This window comes from Dipodomys ordii, unplaced genomic scaffold (genome assembly GCF_000151885.1).
Source record: "Dipodomys ordii isolate 6190 unplaced genomic scaffold, Dord_2.0 Scaffold140, whole genome shotgun sequence".
NCBI lineage: Eukaryota > Metazoa > Chordata > Mammalia > Rodentia > Heteromyidae > Dipodomys > Dipodomys ordii.
In genome coordinates, this window is record NW_012267356.1 from 2,494,986 (window position 1) to 2,511,376 (window position 16,391).

Sequence of the window (16,391 nt, forward strand, 5' to 3'; positions counted from 1 at the left end):
CCTGTATCCCTATTTAAACGATTTGTTTTTTCCTTTCCCCTCCACAAATTATACCAACATCAAATATAGTGAAAGCAGGAGTTAAACTGTGGGGGAGGGACATACAAAGCAACAAAGAAATCATCTTATAAATATGTTAGAAACAATTGCAAGGAAGAAAAACCATTTGACTCCTTATCTTGGGGTTCATTTCACCTAACATCAACTTATCTGACCATTTCTGCTTGTCTCACACATACACTAGCTATTGCAAATAAGGGAAAGCATGGGACCTATGTTTCTTTGGGCCGGGCGTACTTCACTTAATATAATTTTTTCCAAGTCTTTCCATTTCCTAACAAATGGGGCAATGCCATTCTAGCAATCCCACTTTTGGGCATTTATCCAAACGATCATAAACAAGACCATACTAAAGCCACCAGCACAACTATGTTTATTGCAGCATTATTTACCATAGCTAAGACATGGAACAAACCCAGATGCCCCTCAGTAGATGAATGGATCAAGAAAATGTGGTATATATACACAATGGAATTCTATGCCTCCATCAGAAAGAATGGCATTGCCCCACTTGCGGGCACCGGATACGGGGTTGGGGCATTTTGCAGTTTTCCATCCTTGTGTGTTAGGTATAAATACTTGATTCTTACGATTATCTGTTTATATTTTTCTTGTTGTCCATCTCTTGGGGGGAAGTGCATGTTAGGTCCCTAAATCTGTTGGATTGAAGAAAGCCAGAGGGATTCTCCATTACTTCACCACCCTCTTGTCAGATATCTATTATGCTGACTCTTATGTTTGCTTTTAAATCTCTTCCTCTGCATAAGTAACCTATGAACTTTTGGATGGAGCATACTAGACTTACAACTGTGGTCATAGCATAAATCTATAAATCCAAGTATTCTTTCTCTAGTTTAGGTTGATGGTTTCTGCATCAGAATCTCCTAAGAGAGCTTTACTTATATTTCAGGATCACTCCCATCAAACTTAAACAAAGTTTATTTTCAAGGAAGCCACAACGACTTGTGAATTAGAACATATAGTACAGATGAAATGGAATCATATTTGGTTAAAAAAGATGTAACAAAAATGAACCCCCAAAAAGAAATTCTTTCATGATCCCATTCATATGTATAATATGAAATTTTACTTTCACAGAAGAAGAGACTAGAACAGTGGTCACCAGAGGCTTTGTAAATGTGTGTGTTTGTGTGTGTGTGTGTGTGTGTGTGTGTGCATGCGTGTTTCAGTCAGGAGAGTAAATGTGGTCCCCATTCTTCCTTTTTTTATACAAATGCAAGATTCTTTTCTATATAATTTACTTATGTTAAATCCATTTAATAATCATGAGTTCACATTTAAATAAGAACAACCCATGAAGCATTCTAATTGTAAGAAAAGTTTGATTGGAAAATGTTGATGGGGTACATACTAATAGAGCATAATAGTAACAACAAACAGAATTAAACTTGCAATATCTTTCTACTGTGCATATTCCCAAACACACATATACTATGAGAAATTTTCCAAAGAAAAATGCAGTCTAAATTTTACTCATCATCATCTCTTTTTATAAGCATCTACAGAGTTATTTTTTTTCATTTATAAAGATTGGAATTTTTCTTGAATTTTTAAGTATTCATTTCTTTTTATTAAGTTTTTATTGTGAAAATAGTGTACAAGGGGTGATAGTGACATGAGCAAGGTAATGAGTACATTTCTTATCCAGCATTGTTGCCTCCTCCTTTGTTTTTCCCCTACCATCCCTTCCCTCCCACCTCTTCATCTATCCCCTTTTACCCTCCCCCCCACCTAAATTGTAAAGTTCATTAAATATAATCACTGACTACACTTCTGTGGTGTCTCTGTAGAGTCTTATGCAACATATAATAAATATTCATTGATGAAATCTCTACAATAAATCAGAAAGGCTGGTGATTTTCTAACCAACCTAAGTTCCAGAAACGACACGTAGAAAACAAGACCATATGTGAACAAGGCTATTAGTTGACTTTTGTATTTAGCAATAAGGTCAATAACCATTGCATTTCCTAAACTTTCAAAAAAAAATGATGAAGAAAATTCTAATGTAATTTAATTAGGAAATTTGATGAAGGTTAAACATTTTTTATATTGTATCATTCAAGTGCTTGGTATTTAATTTAAAGAAGGCTTGAGATTTTAAGAAATGTTTCCTAAGAATGATTAACATTGGAAAAGACGCAAAATTTATAAATCATGTAGAAAATAGGGATCTAGCATACTGGAAAGAAATTTACAACTGAATTATTTCTAAACATTAGTCCAAGTTTAATTTGTTTATCTTTGAGAAAGGCTTTCATTAAGCTACATTTTTACTGTAAGTCATTTCAGAGCTTTCTTTTAACATATTAGACCAATAGAGCATTTGATTTAAAATGAACTTTCCTGGTTATTCCTGCTGTAATAGAATACAATAAGTTTATCATGAAATACATGAATACCACTGCTCTTGCTAGGTTGGTGTTCTACCACTTGAGTCACATTCCCAAACCTTTTTATGTTATTTCTCAGGTAGGGTCTCACATGCTTTTACCTGACTGGCCTAGCCTGTAATCCTCCTTATACCTTTCATATAGCTGAGTTTACAGGCCTATCACATCATGCATTTTTGTTGAGATGGATTCTTGTTAACTATTTTTCCCAGGTTGACCTTGAATTATTACCTTCCCTATTTAAGATGGAACAAACTGATATTTCTTCATTGGAGTCACCCTGGTCAACTCATACCCTGAAATGTTTCTGTTCTATACAATATCAAATAACTTCGAAGCAGGGCACATAAAGATCGCTACACAATTCTAGGAGATAGATGTAATGACTTTTAACCTGCATTTTGGAGAAGAGGAATCTACCATATAGTACGAATTTAGGGTCTCAGTTTTTTATTGCAAGCTAGACCCTAAAATTTATAAACAGAAATATATTCTATTGGACTTTAATTTACTTTCAAGATGTTACTTTGAAAATGATATTACAATGTAAATACAAAGAGAAATTTTTACACATTTATGATGCTTTTCACAAGTGTGGGAGTTTTGTTGTTATTTAATGTATAAGTTGGTAGAGGCCAGACACTTGCCTAGCCTATTGGTGGTGTCCTGTGCAGACAATAAAGCTGATAAAAGCCTCAGATAAAGCTGTGAGAATTGTGTATGCATGCATAGTTACTTACAGGAAACAATCTCAAGACATCTAGGAGAAGCCAACAACTTTATAAACACTAACTAATCTCATTTCTTAAGCCAAAAAGAGCAGCTGCCTAGTGTGTTAAAATTACTCAGCTTCCGAATATGGGAAAACAAAACTAAGAGCAACTAATCAACTCTTTAGTCCTCAAGAATTTCATCAGGTTAAGTATATCTGTTTGCTTTGATCTTATCTAAAGACATCTTTAATTTGAATATCTCAAGTGGTAGTTTTATAAGACCCCATCTGCTGTTTATTTTTAGGAATAGTTCAAGTTCTATCTCCAGCTTTTATATGACACATTTCCATATACAATTGGAAAATAGCTAGCATCAAAAGACATAGATGCATCATGTTAATGTGTCCTATTTTAGTATGCAAAAGTTGATTTTATTATTCCTGTATTTTTTTCCTGTGTTAAAACTAGGGTCTTCTGAGCAGGGCATGTTAACTCCTGCCTGTAACCTTAGCTACTCAGGAAGCTGAGATCTGAGGATCTAGGTTTGAGCCAGTGCAGGCAGGAAAATTCTTGACACTATCTCCAATTAAACTCCAAAGAAGCTGGAAGGAGAGCTGAGGCTTAAATTGTAAAGCACTACCCTTATGCAAAATAACTCAGGGACAAAGTGCATGCCCTGAGTTCAAGCTTCAATGTTGGTTTTTAAAAAAAACCAAAAAGAAAAAAAAAAGAAAAACCAACACTTTTCTTCATAGAAAACTGGCTAAAAGATTGGATTAGTACATGGGTACACATGAAGATTTACAAGCTGTCTTAATATAGAGTATAATTTCTAGCCTGATCCTCCAGCTTGCTGAATTTTTTCCCTCAGTTTTTTTTCCAAATATAGCGTTTGCCCTCATTATTATCTTTTGTATCTTTATGGATTATTTTCTGAACTATACCAGCTGTCTCTCTACCAGGATTCCTACTTTTCACACCTCTTTGGCCTATTTCTTTTGTAAAGCTTTAACTCACTTTTATTCCTAAAACCCGCGTCACTCTACTGCTCAGTGACTGAACTTTTTCGCTCAAGTGTATAAGGAACTCTAAGCTTCTATTCAAGAATTCAAAAATGCCCTTTGAAAGTGAACATTTGCTGAACCTCACATTAAGCCTTGACAAACACTTTATATGCCAATATAAATTAAATCACTCCTGGTTTCTTAGATGTTCTTGGTGCATTATTTCCCATATTTTTTCCCTCTTTGTGTTGAAGGCTTAGCTCAAATCCCACATGGTCTGTGTCATTGTTGGTCCCAGCCAACCATCCTTCTTCTGATCTACCATTTATCTATATTTTTTATTGTGAAAATACTGTACAGAGGGGTTACAATTACATGGGCAAGATAATGAGTACATTTCTTATCAAGCATTGTAGCTTCCTCCTTTGTTTCCCCTTCCCATCCCTTCCCATGCCCCCCCTCACTCAATCCTCCCCGCCACCCCCCCCACCAAAGTTGTAAAGTTCGTTTTTCCACATAAGGACTTGTACATCTCATTGTTGCAATGGGTCCACCTGTATCCCTATTTAAACGATTTGTTTTAACCCTTCTCCTCCACAAATTATACTGACATCAAATACAGTGAAGGCAGGGGTTATACTGTGGGGTAGGGACATACAAAGCAACAAAGAAATAATCTTATAAATGTGTTAAAAACAATCGCATGAAAGAAAAAAACATTTGAATACATATCTTAGGGTTCATTTCCATAACATCACCTTATCTGACCTTTTCTGCTTGACTCAGACATATACTAGCTATTGCAAATAAGGGAAACCATGGGACCTATGTTTCTTTGGGCCTGGCTTACTTCACTAATATAATTTTTTCCAAGCCTCTCCATTTCCTAACAAATGGGGCAATATGTCATTCTTTCTGATGGAGGCATAGAATTCCATTGTGTATATATACCACATTTTCTTGTTCCATTCATCTACTGAGGGATATCTGGGTTGGTTCCATATACCTATGGTAAATAATGCTGCAATAAACATAGTGGTGCTGGTAGCTTTAGTGTGGTCTTGTTTGTAAACATTTGGGTAAATGCCCAAAAGTGGGATTGCTGGGTCATAGGGGAGCTCTATGTGGAGTCTTTTGAGGAACCTCCATATTACTTTCCAAAGTGGTTGAACACCATTTATCTATATTTAGTATTGGATCTCGCATACCCTTTTTGTGTCTCAGGTAATTGTTTGTCTTGCATCTTGAATGACTTCACATAGTAGATATAAAGCTATACTTTCACACCATTTTTTCTACAAAGTTTTGAAGTGCTACATTTTCCCTTCATCTTCACATTTCACTGTGGCTCCTAAAATTTTTGTGTTTCATCTAGATTAATGTAATGAATAGCTATTGAAATGATTTCATTTGTTTGTTCCCATATTTATTGAATGTTTTTGACTATCTCTATTAAATTAAAATTATACTGTTTCCAGTTGTGAGTCAATGCAATTTCTCACTATCTTTAATAGTCATTCCTGAACAATAAAGCTGTAAAACAACACATTTGGAGTGGAGGAAAAGGCTTTAGAATCTTCTCAAGCTGTTGTTTATCTGTACACATCTGTTGGTGGTTATTAGTCACAGGAAAATGTCTGAGCATTTACATGTTTTATTTAAGCTCTTCTTCAAAGTTTCTCCATGTTGGCCAACCATTAGACTTCAACTGCACTTCTTCCTTCTATGTATAAAAAATAGCTTCCTGCTTGTTTTGGGATTGCTAAAGTGAGAAATCCCATTATAAATAGCAAGCTTGAACCTAATTTTGAAAGTTCAATATGGACTACTTTCCCTCAGAAAATACTGCTTTGAAATTAATGTACACTTTTCCCCATGTTTTGACACCAAGGGGTTATTTTTTTTTCTTTAGAGTGTTAATATATAATCTATTATTTATAGTTGTTACTTTTCACTGGAAAATGTCTGAGTGTTTTGTTGAAGCTCACCTTTAAGTTTACTCCATGTTGGCCAGCCATGGTTAGACTCAGACTATACCTTATAAAGTCTTGAAATTTCCCAAATCCAAGTGTATATATCAAATAATATTTTGGATATAGCAGTTTAAAATTTAAATCAGACTCTCATTAGAGTTTAAGTAGACAAGCAGACTAACTAGAATAAAAAATACCATTTATGTACATTTTGCTTCGTGGATACTTTTAAAATGATAGAATGGATTAGGTTAGTAAATCAGTTCGATGGGAAGAAGAGGTATGCCCTTGGAAGACCATGAGTAGTTGGGGTTTAGTGTAAAAAAGAATTAGAGGATATGAAAAGATGGGGTAGACAGAGAAATGGGACAGAAACCAAGATCATAGTTTCAAGGGATGCAAACATTTCAAGAGGAAGGGTGGTCAGATGGCAGAACAGAAAGCATGAAGGCCTCCACTTGCCAGTGGCTCACCCTTGTAATCTTAGCTACTCAAGAGGCTGAAATCTGAGGATTGCTGTTCAAAACCAGCCCAGTCAGGAAAATCTGTGAAACTCTTATCTCCAAATTAACTACCAAACAAACAAAAAAAAACAGAAGTGGAGCTGTGGCTCAAGTAGTAGAGTGCTAGCCTTGAGTGCAAAAGCTCAGTGTCAGTGGCACAAAAACAATGAAAGCATGAAGACAGCAGTACACTCACTGACTGATCATTCCAATAGGGACATCACTGATACCTGGCAAGGACAGAATCAAGAAAAGAAGCTAAGAGTAAACAGATAATAAATAAAAGGCAAAAGAATTAAGACAAGAACAAATATGTTTACCAGAAGGAAATTATAAACATTACGCAAAGCAACACAGTTCATATTACAGAATTGTCAATGGAAATTTTCTGAAATGCAAACAGCTTACATATATCTGAAAGATCTAATGAAACGCATGTGTCCTGTTGAAGTAAATACGAATGTAAGCAATATTATGTTTCCATCATCTTTTCATTATCACCCTCATGATACTATTTTTCTACCATATTTTCTTACCTAGAATACACTCATCTCTTACTGCTTCTAGTTTCCTTTCTTGGTATCCATTACCTTTAAAAAGCACTAATATGATCATGCTTTTCTATTACTTAAAGTCAGTTCTTAGTTTGTAATATCAAACTGAACTCCTTGCTTTAGCTTTTCATGAAAGGCCTTCCCAGCTGAGTGTCTTCTATTTCAGACATCAGGCTTTGCTTTCCTAAACACAATGCTCAATATATTCTTACTTTCCTTCAAAATTTGTATATTGCTTAGAATGCATATCTGCATAGTATATCCTCTGCAACAGTCGCAAAACGCACACCACATTCCTGAATATATACACCTTAACACATACAACTCATTTTTACATCTATTTAATCATCTTTCAGCTCTCTTCAGTTACAGTTTCCTTAATCGATCAGTTTAGTTTAAGCTCTAATCCCAAAAAGTGCATTTGACTAGAAGAGCACCCACCTAATTATGCATCACTGATTTTCCCACCAGAATTAGGAGAAATTAGGAGGTCTTTCAAGGAGAGGGTGATGTTAATGCACATTTCAGTTCTAGAGCATATAATAATGCTGAACAATCTACTTAGGACAAAGTATAGCAAATATCTAGAAGAAACTAGATGGAATGAATGTTGGGAGGGGGAATAAGAATTGACACATTAGAAAAGCTACCCAAATAAATCTCAACTATAATAGAATAACATTATGTAAGACATACTGATTTCCATTCCTGGAAATGAAAGGAAAAAGTTACTTCTTTTCTTTGTTTATGGGTCTGAAGTCATGCCTAATTAAAGAAACACTTTGTTTTTAACAGAGCATATACTAAGAATTGCAGATGTCAGATTTGTGGCATGTTTGTAATAAACTTACCAAACAAAAAATTTGAATTCACTACTTGAACCAGATAGATTACTGGAAGAAAACTTTAAAAATAACATTAATGATAACCATATTCTCTCCCAAATAAACCACACATATTTTCAAGAAAACTCTTATTCCATATGGCTTAATAATCCAAACAATACTTCAATCTTACTATTAAAACTAAAAAAAACTCTAAAGGCTTCATCCACAAAATTATAAATAAAAGCAGTGACAAAATTGAAAATTTTTTTGACATAGTCCTATCAGTCCTATGTATACACTTTTGCCAAACTGGCTCAGCTTTCAGTAGCACCCGGATCCTATTCAGCTTTGTTTAATAAAGTGTTTCCCTACTTGCACTATCACAAAAAAATGGCAGGTAACATGACCACATAAAGAAAATACATTCAACCTTTATGTCTCAAACTCAGGATTGCAATGCAAGCACACAAAGGAAAAGTGAAATCTACCTCTCCTTCTCTTGTTTTTTGATTGGCTTATAGCTTCCAAATTTGTAAGACTTGTCATTTTATGAATAACATAATAATTACTTGGTTGCTGAATTGGTTCATTTCTAAAAGGAAATCCCAGGAAAATTTAGAATAAAATCACCTTCAAACAGCTATAACTGTTAAAGTGAAGCAGATTGATTTTTGTCTCTCCTACCTTCCTGTCTCTGCCAGGTCTAGATGAATTATTCTCTAATCCACACTCCCTTGAAGCCACCTCACTGACTTGCTCATACCTCTTTGTCCCCCACCCCCTTCCCACCAGGATATCTAATCCATCTGGTCACTCATCCTCAGGGCTCATCCTATTCTTCACCCAGGCTCAGAAACTAAATGGAAGGTGTGAATAGGCAATCATCTGGTTCTCCTAGAAACAGCTGGTTCTTCCATTTATGACTTGGAACTCTGGACTCTGTCCAGGACACTTCTTCCCAGAATATAAGTGGAATCTATAGAAACATAGTAATATATTAAACAAGTTTTCTTCGCACTGGAAATAAATTAAGAGAAATGAAAATAACTTAAATAAGATTCCTAAAATAAGATTTCTAAAATAATTTCACCTAATCATGTTTGCACTTTGAAATATTTGTGTCAGATGTGTGATGTCCTTTTCTTTCTCCTTGTATAACTTGATATTTTCAAGCATACTTGTATTTATGCAGACAAGATCTTCAGATAGTTCAGAAAAACACAATTTTATTTTGCTTTGCTTTGATTTTTGAGACCAATTCTTACTATATAACCTAGGCTAGCCTTGAACATGAAATCTTTTAGCCTCAGCCTTCCAACCACCAGGATTTTAAGTGTGAGCCACCATGCCCAACTCTAACACAACTCTTTTAAACTGTTTTTCAAACATTCTGAATTCTTCAAAATATTGTTTATCTGATTAAAATTACATTAAAATATCTATAACATTTAAACTACTGATTAAAGTCGATAATTGGAGTATTTATATTTATTTTATTATTGTTGCTTTCATTTTATTTATTGGTTGGTTGGTGTAGACTTTGAACTCAGGGCCTGGGAGCTGTCCCTGTGTTTTTTGGATCAAGGCTAACACTCTACCAGCACCACTTCCAGTTTTCTGGTGGTTAGTTAGAGAAAAGAGTCTCATGGACTTTTCTGACCAGGTTGGCTTTGAACCACGATCCTCAGATCTCAGCCTCTTGAGTGGCTAGGATTACAGGCCTGAGCCAACAGTGCTTGGCTTATTTTACTTTTGTCTTTAAGGAGTAATTACATTTAAAGAAAATCTCAATTTGTCCAGTTTTCTGTTTCCTTGGTACCAGAAGAAAGACTTGATGAGAAAGCAGCAGATAGTTTTGTCAATGATGATCATCAACATTTGAATTACACTGGTTACCACAATGAGTCTTGTAAAATATTTTCCAGCTATGAATTTTTTTAAAATATGCAGCAGCAACATGTAGACCCTTGGGCTTAGATCCCTGACACAGTAATCAAATTGTTTTGGAACATCACAAACTCACATAAACTATCATCAGAAAAGTCTGGGCTGTTCCCTTGGGGATCAAGACAATCTAAACATTACATGAAGCCATTTTTACAGGCCTTGAGATTAATCATTTCCAGCTTTAAAGGGCCATCAAAAAGCCTACTCCAGCCAGGCCCAGACAATGTAAGAAAGTCTCCATCCCTAGCCATCAAGGTTTTGGTAAGATATAGATAAGAGTAGCAAAGAAAAAGTGGAAAAGTCTGGGAACTACCTCAGGAAAGCCAACCTGGTGGCTGGCTTTAGCACAAGATAAAGAAACAGAACCTTCTAGGAGTTCCTAAAACAAAGGTACATCACAAATTACTTCAGTGGATATCCTTTTCATACCATGTCTGAGGAAGAAAACAGATCATTTTTCTTACTCTGTAACTTTATACAGGAGCTACCAAAATAAAGCATCAATTAAAAATCCAGAATATTTTGTGTGTGTGACAGGAAAGGTCTTTTGTTGGTATGAGTTAAGTGGCAAAACACAGTACAAATTTAGAAGAATCACAGAGATCAGGTGCCAATTTCTCAATACAGTATTCTTAAGACTCTGGAAATTTGAAGATGTTTTCTCACACTCACACTTTCTACATTACAATTATCATACATTTTAATTTTGTATAATTTAGAAATAACAATAATGTTTTGTATCATTAATATTTATGTGTACCAACCCAAGTTATTCATTTTCTTTCTTTCTTATTCATGTTTTTAACTTTTTTCTTTCTCACAAAAACAAAAACAAAAGAATCTTTATTTTCTTTGGTTTAGTCTGCAGTATGGTGTAATCTCCTGTATTGTTCCAAAAATTAATTCTCTATCTCCCTCTCTCTCCCCCTCCCTCTTCTCTCTTTTCCCTCTCTCCTCTTTCTTTCTCTCCCTCCCTCCCTCCCTCTCTCTCTTATCTCTTTCCTCAAACTCTCCTCTCTCTTGAGTCTCTGTCTCTTTGTCTCTCTGGCTCTGTCTCTCTCTCTGTCTCGTCTCTGTCTATCTGTCTATCTGTCTGTCTGTCTGTCTCTCTCTCTCTCTCTCTCACTGGAGATTGAACTCAGGGCTTCCATTACTCATGCCTCTAGCCATTTTTTCTTTTAGGTTTATTTTTCAGACAGGGACTGGCAGTGTGCTTCTCCATGTGGTGGTCTTGTACCCTGGCTTGTGTAACTTCTATTATTTGAAATATATCTTAACAATATATGGAATATAATTGGAAGTTATTTTCTTTCAGTCACTGAAGAATTTCATTGTATTACCCTCTGTTTTCTAATGCACCTTTTGGGAAATTAGTAATCTTGGTTCCTTTGATGAGAATTTTTTTCTTCTTTTTTCTGATTGCTTCAATTTTTTTAACCATTAGTTTTCAACAATTTGATTACTCTGTGGCCAAGTGTAGTTATCTTCTTAATTTAGCCTACTCTGGATTTACTGAGATTATATATATATATGTTTATTGAGACCTTCCAATTGTTTTCAACATCTCAGCCTTTAACTGGTCAATAGTTTTTAATCCATTATTCTTTCTCTTCTCTTTCTGATGAATTATATACATGTTACATTATTTTAGCATGCCTGATACTATTGCTCTTGTCAGTGTTTTCATGCTTGCAAATCTCAGCACTTTAATTCAGATTGTTCTATTGATCTCTTTTCTGCCTGACCAATTTCGCCTTTTCAGGCATTCAATCTGCAGTAGCCTATTCATCTATTTAATTAACATTGTGCTAATAGGGTATAAATTTGTTTCATTTTACAGATAATCCTCTGATAGTATTTTATAGTCCAATTTGTTTCATACAACTTTTGATCAATATTTATAAATACATCAATCATAGTTATTTCCAAAGTCATGAACTGCTAACTATAACATACAAATTACTTTGGCTTGTATTCTTAATTAATCTTTCTTTTCACTGGTAGTCCTGTCTTTGTAACTAGGTAATTTAATGAATGTTTGCTTATAAGAAAAATACTGCATTCAGTAGAACCTAGAGACTGGTGATACCATTTACTTCCCTTGCCTCTGATAAGAAATTACTTGAGTTGTTAATTGTATCAGTAAGGTCTAAGAATAAAGCTGGCTCTGGGTTACCTTAGAAATTTAGTTTCTATCTTCTGAATCAGTTCTGTTTGAGGACATACCTCTTGTGCTTTAGATAAAAACAATATCTCATCCATCTTGAATAACTGCCGAATACCAGAGATTTCTTGCCCAGTCTTGTAACTTCCTCTTCAAGCCAGCATAGCTTGAAACTGTGGCAGATGTCTTGAGATGGATACTGGCAGTGTGATTCAGGCCGTCCCCTTTCTCCACACAGAGTTGTCCTCCTTAAGAGATGGCAATAGTTTTTACTCTGCCTATTTAGAAGGTTAGTTCTGATTCCCTGGCTTTCTAAAGAGAACCAGAGTCAGCAGATGCCCCTGAATAATAGCTTCAAGTTTCCAAATTGTCATTTGAGTCTAACACAACCACTAAATTGCTACTTTAGCTTTCCATATCCTCCATACCCCACAGAAACTTTGTCAGGACTAAGCCCAATGATCAGCTTTCCCATAACCTCAGCAAATATCCCTGGAGTGAGGGTAGATTGGAAACCATTGGAGCCCAAATGATTCTCTACTTTCTGCAACATTAGTTCACCTCGTGCTCATCCCTTCTAAAGCTCAGCGGTAAGATTGGCCTAACTTGCTCATTTTTTGTCTTAATAAATGCCACCGATGGCTTCATTTGTCCTAAAAAATTAAATTCTTTGTCAAAAAAATGTGCAAACTTTCAAAGTGCTTTAAGTCTAATACTTTGTGATTCCTATGATTAAACCCAACTAATATAAGTTTATGGTGCTTTTAGTGTTCTCAATATTTAATTATATTTTGTCAGAGTGCCACACCAGCCTTTTAGATTTTGTGTACATTTTGTAAGGTTGATTCTGAATGTACTCTGTTGTTGAAAACCCCTGTCCAATTTAGATCACTATTTAAACCAGAAACAATCCTACAGCTTTCCTTCCTCAGACTATCAACAGCCAAAAAGAAAAAAAACCTTTTATTGAACAAATAGAGTGATTAAGAAAGCAGGAACAAGAGAAAATTTGAGAGTTAATCATGCTACAAAATAAAATAACAGGGCTGGGAAGTTGGCTCAGTGGTAGAGCACTTGCCTTGCATGCCTGAGGCCCTGGGTTCGATTCCTCAGCACCACATAAGCAAAAAGAAAAAAGCTGGAAGTGGTGCTGTGGCTCCAGTGGTGGAGCGCTAGCCTTGAGCTGAAGAGCTGAGGGACAGCCCAGAGTTCAGGCCTCACGACCCAAAAAAAAAGAAAATAACATAGGAAATTAGAGTCCATAAAACAAGTGGGAGGACAAAAACTTAACTTCATTCTCAGTTTCAACCAGGTAAGTTATCTCTTAAATATATTATTAGTAAAGAATGCAAAATCACAAACAAAATGTCTGCTAGAAGTAAGTTTGATTGCTTTTTATAAAACCAAGCATCAAGTGCCCAAAACAATACCATAATTTTCACTGTGAATAATCCAAAGGGGAGTCTGTGAGACATGAAATTGTAGCTCGTTTCATTGTGCAATGTACTATGCAAGGAAAAAGTTGTAGGTTTAAGTGAGTTGATTGTCTAGGTTATGCATCATTTGAAATGCAATAAGAACCTGTCCTGTATCCAAAACAGCTTCATTATTTGAATCTCTTGTCTTTCCCCATGCTTCATTTTATCACCTCTGCAAATGAGTGGTTGGTCACAGACACTAATTAGTGTGTATTTGGACATATACATATAAATATATATAGAGAGAGAAATATATAGGGGATATATGTATATATATGGAAACAGCCGTTAAATATTTATGAAAGACCTGGGGCCCAAGGAGTAGTGAAGTGAAATGGCAGGAAGACAATTTCAGTGGGAAACAAGGTTTAAGTGTACGATTCAAAGGATTCACAGGATTGTTCTTAGGATTTTAAGCTGTATGGTAGAGTATTCTTTTTTGTTCTTCAAATATGTTTTTTTAAGGAGATAATGAATTTATCTGACATAAAATACAGAAATGATCAAATGGTGAAAACACATGTCATTGCTTTTTAGATGTAAATATCCTTTCCAAATTCTTTCAATGCCTTAAAAAATTATAGCACATATGTATATCTACATAATTTATGTTACCCTTCAAAATACTAGAAAAAGCAGAGCCTGAAGATTTCTTACACTTAGAAATGATGTTAAAGATCATCACACTTCATATTGTAACTTATCTCCTAAATATGTATATACTGTTATCCTAAATATGTATATGTATACAAATATAATATTATTTACAAGCAGTATGTATGCTATACATGCATAGACCTATTTATATATCAAATGTAGCATATTAAGCCTATTTCCCTTGGTACTCTTTTTACAATTGTAATGTAGTGAAAATATTTATATTAGTATATATAGAGAAATTTCATTATTTTTAAAGCTTCCCAAATTCTTTGATATAACATGTAACTATAGTTACCAGTGAACACAAACTTCCTACAAAGAGGAAAATTTGACTGTTGATCACTAACTTAAATAACTTTAATTTTACCATTCATAATTACCACACACACCATACATACGTTTTCAAAATTGCTATAATTTACTCTAGTTGTCCTTATTAGTCCAAAGTTTGAGAATCATTATTTTAAATAATATATGGCTGTCTTCCAAAAATGCTCTTCTTTCAGAAGAGTTGGAGATAACCAGGAGAAGTAATTTACTGTGTTAAAATTGGCATCCATCCCAAAGGCTAGTTCCCCAGAGGAGAGGCTATAATGGAGTTCACATCTATTAACTCTAAGAGATTTTGCAAATATCATTCACATGTGTGTACAGTCTCATGAGGATTTGGTCTCTGGCTTGACCAGTTTGGAAAGGTGACAAGTATGGACTCTCTAATAAAAGAGTATCCAAACTGAACTATAATCTTTCCAGGCTGGTCAACCACTTGGACAAACATGATCAAATCCAGTCACTGAGTTGGAACAAGGAAAAGCCATCCAACAAGGAACTTTGAGTCACATTCTGTTAAGTTCTGTGAGCTGCACAAAAGCAGTGAGAGTATGTTAGTTAAAATGAGTGAGGGAGAAGGGAAGGGAAGAAGGAATGAAGGAAGGAATTAAATAATGAACAAAAAAATTTTAAAATTAGTGAGCTTTGCTCACTGTCATGGTTTTAATGCAATTATTAGCATTTGCATTTTGTATTGTAGAATCCAGTGATTTTTTACATTAATGCATTATATTTGCATGACACCTCTATTCCTGACAGTCATGAAAATTTTCAGGAACCTTATTACAAGGTAATGAATAGCAGGGTCCTGGGGAATAGTTTCATATATCTGTTTTTAGATTTGGGTGATGTATATATTAATATATTTCATTTGTAAATAGCTACTAATCTATACAGTTTATTTTTATATCTTTGCTGTGCTTTCAAATTAAATATTAAAAATTATGAAAATTTTCATGCTTCAAAAGTTAGAAGAAAAATATTAAAACCATAATGGTATTCCATGGTTCAAGTCAACTTCACATCTTGAGTCTGCATATTCAAAATATTTTTCTATTTATATACATATATCTTAAAAACATACCTTATGTGCCATTTTTTAAATTATCTTTAAGCAGTTGTACAAAGGAGTTGCCATTTAATAATGCAGTTTATGAAGATAGTACATCTTGATCAATATCACCCTTCTCACACAACTCTCCTCTACTTACCCCTTCTCTCACTTTTCATAATTCTGTAGGATATATATTATATTCTTAACTGCATTCTCCCTCTCTTCTCCTCTTCATTTCTTCGCCACTTTTTCATTGGCCTGATGTTTTATTTTGTTCAATTTTACTTTACCTTTCTAAGGAATTATTCCATTTGTTCTGTGGTTCAAGTGGTAGAGTGCTAGTGTTGAGCAAAAAAGCTCAGGGACAGCACAGCAACTAGGCCCCAAGTTCAAGCCCTGGTACTGACAAAAAAATTAATCATAATAATTTTATAAAAAGGACAAACCTGACATTCATGAAATGCTGTAAACAGAATGTTAAAATATAAGCTATTGAATAGTTCATAGCAGTGGAATTGACCTAGACCTAGACTTATCCTTTCCAAGATATCTTAGGTTGTTTCTCGGTTACAAGAAAATAGGGTGAAAAATGAATTGTGTTTTTGTAATGATTCGATGCAACTCAAAGTCATAATTCCAAATATATTGGAATACTCACTTTGAGCATTATGTGTAGTAGTAGTTCACCCAGGTTGCCATTGCTAGTTCTC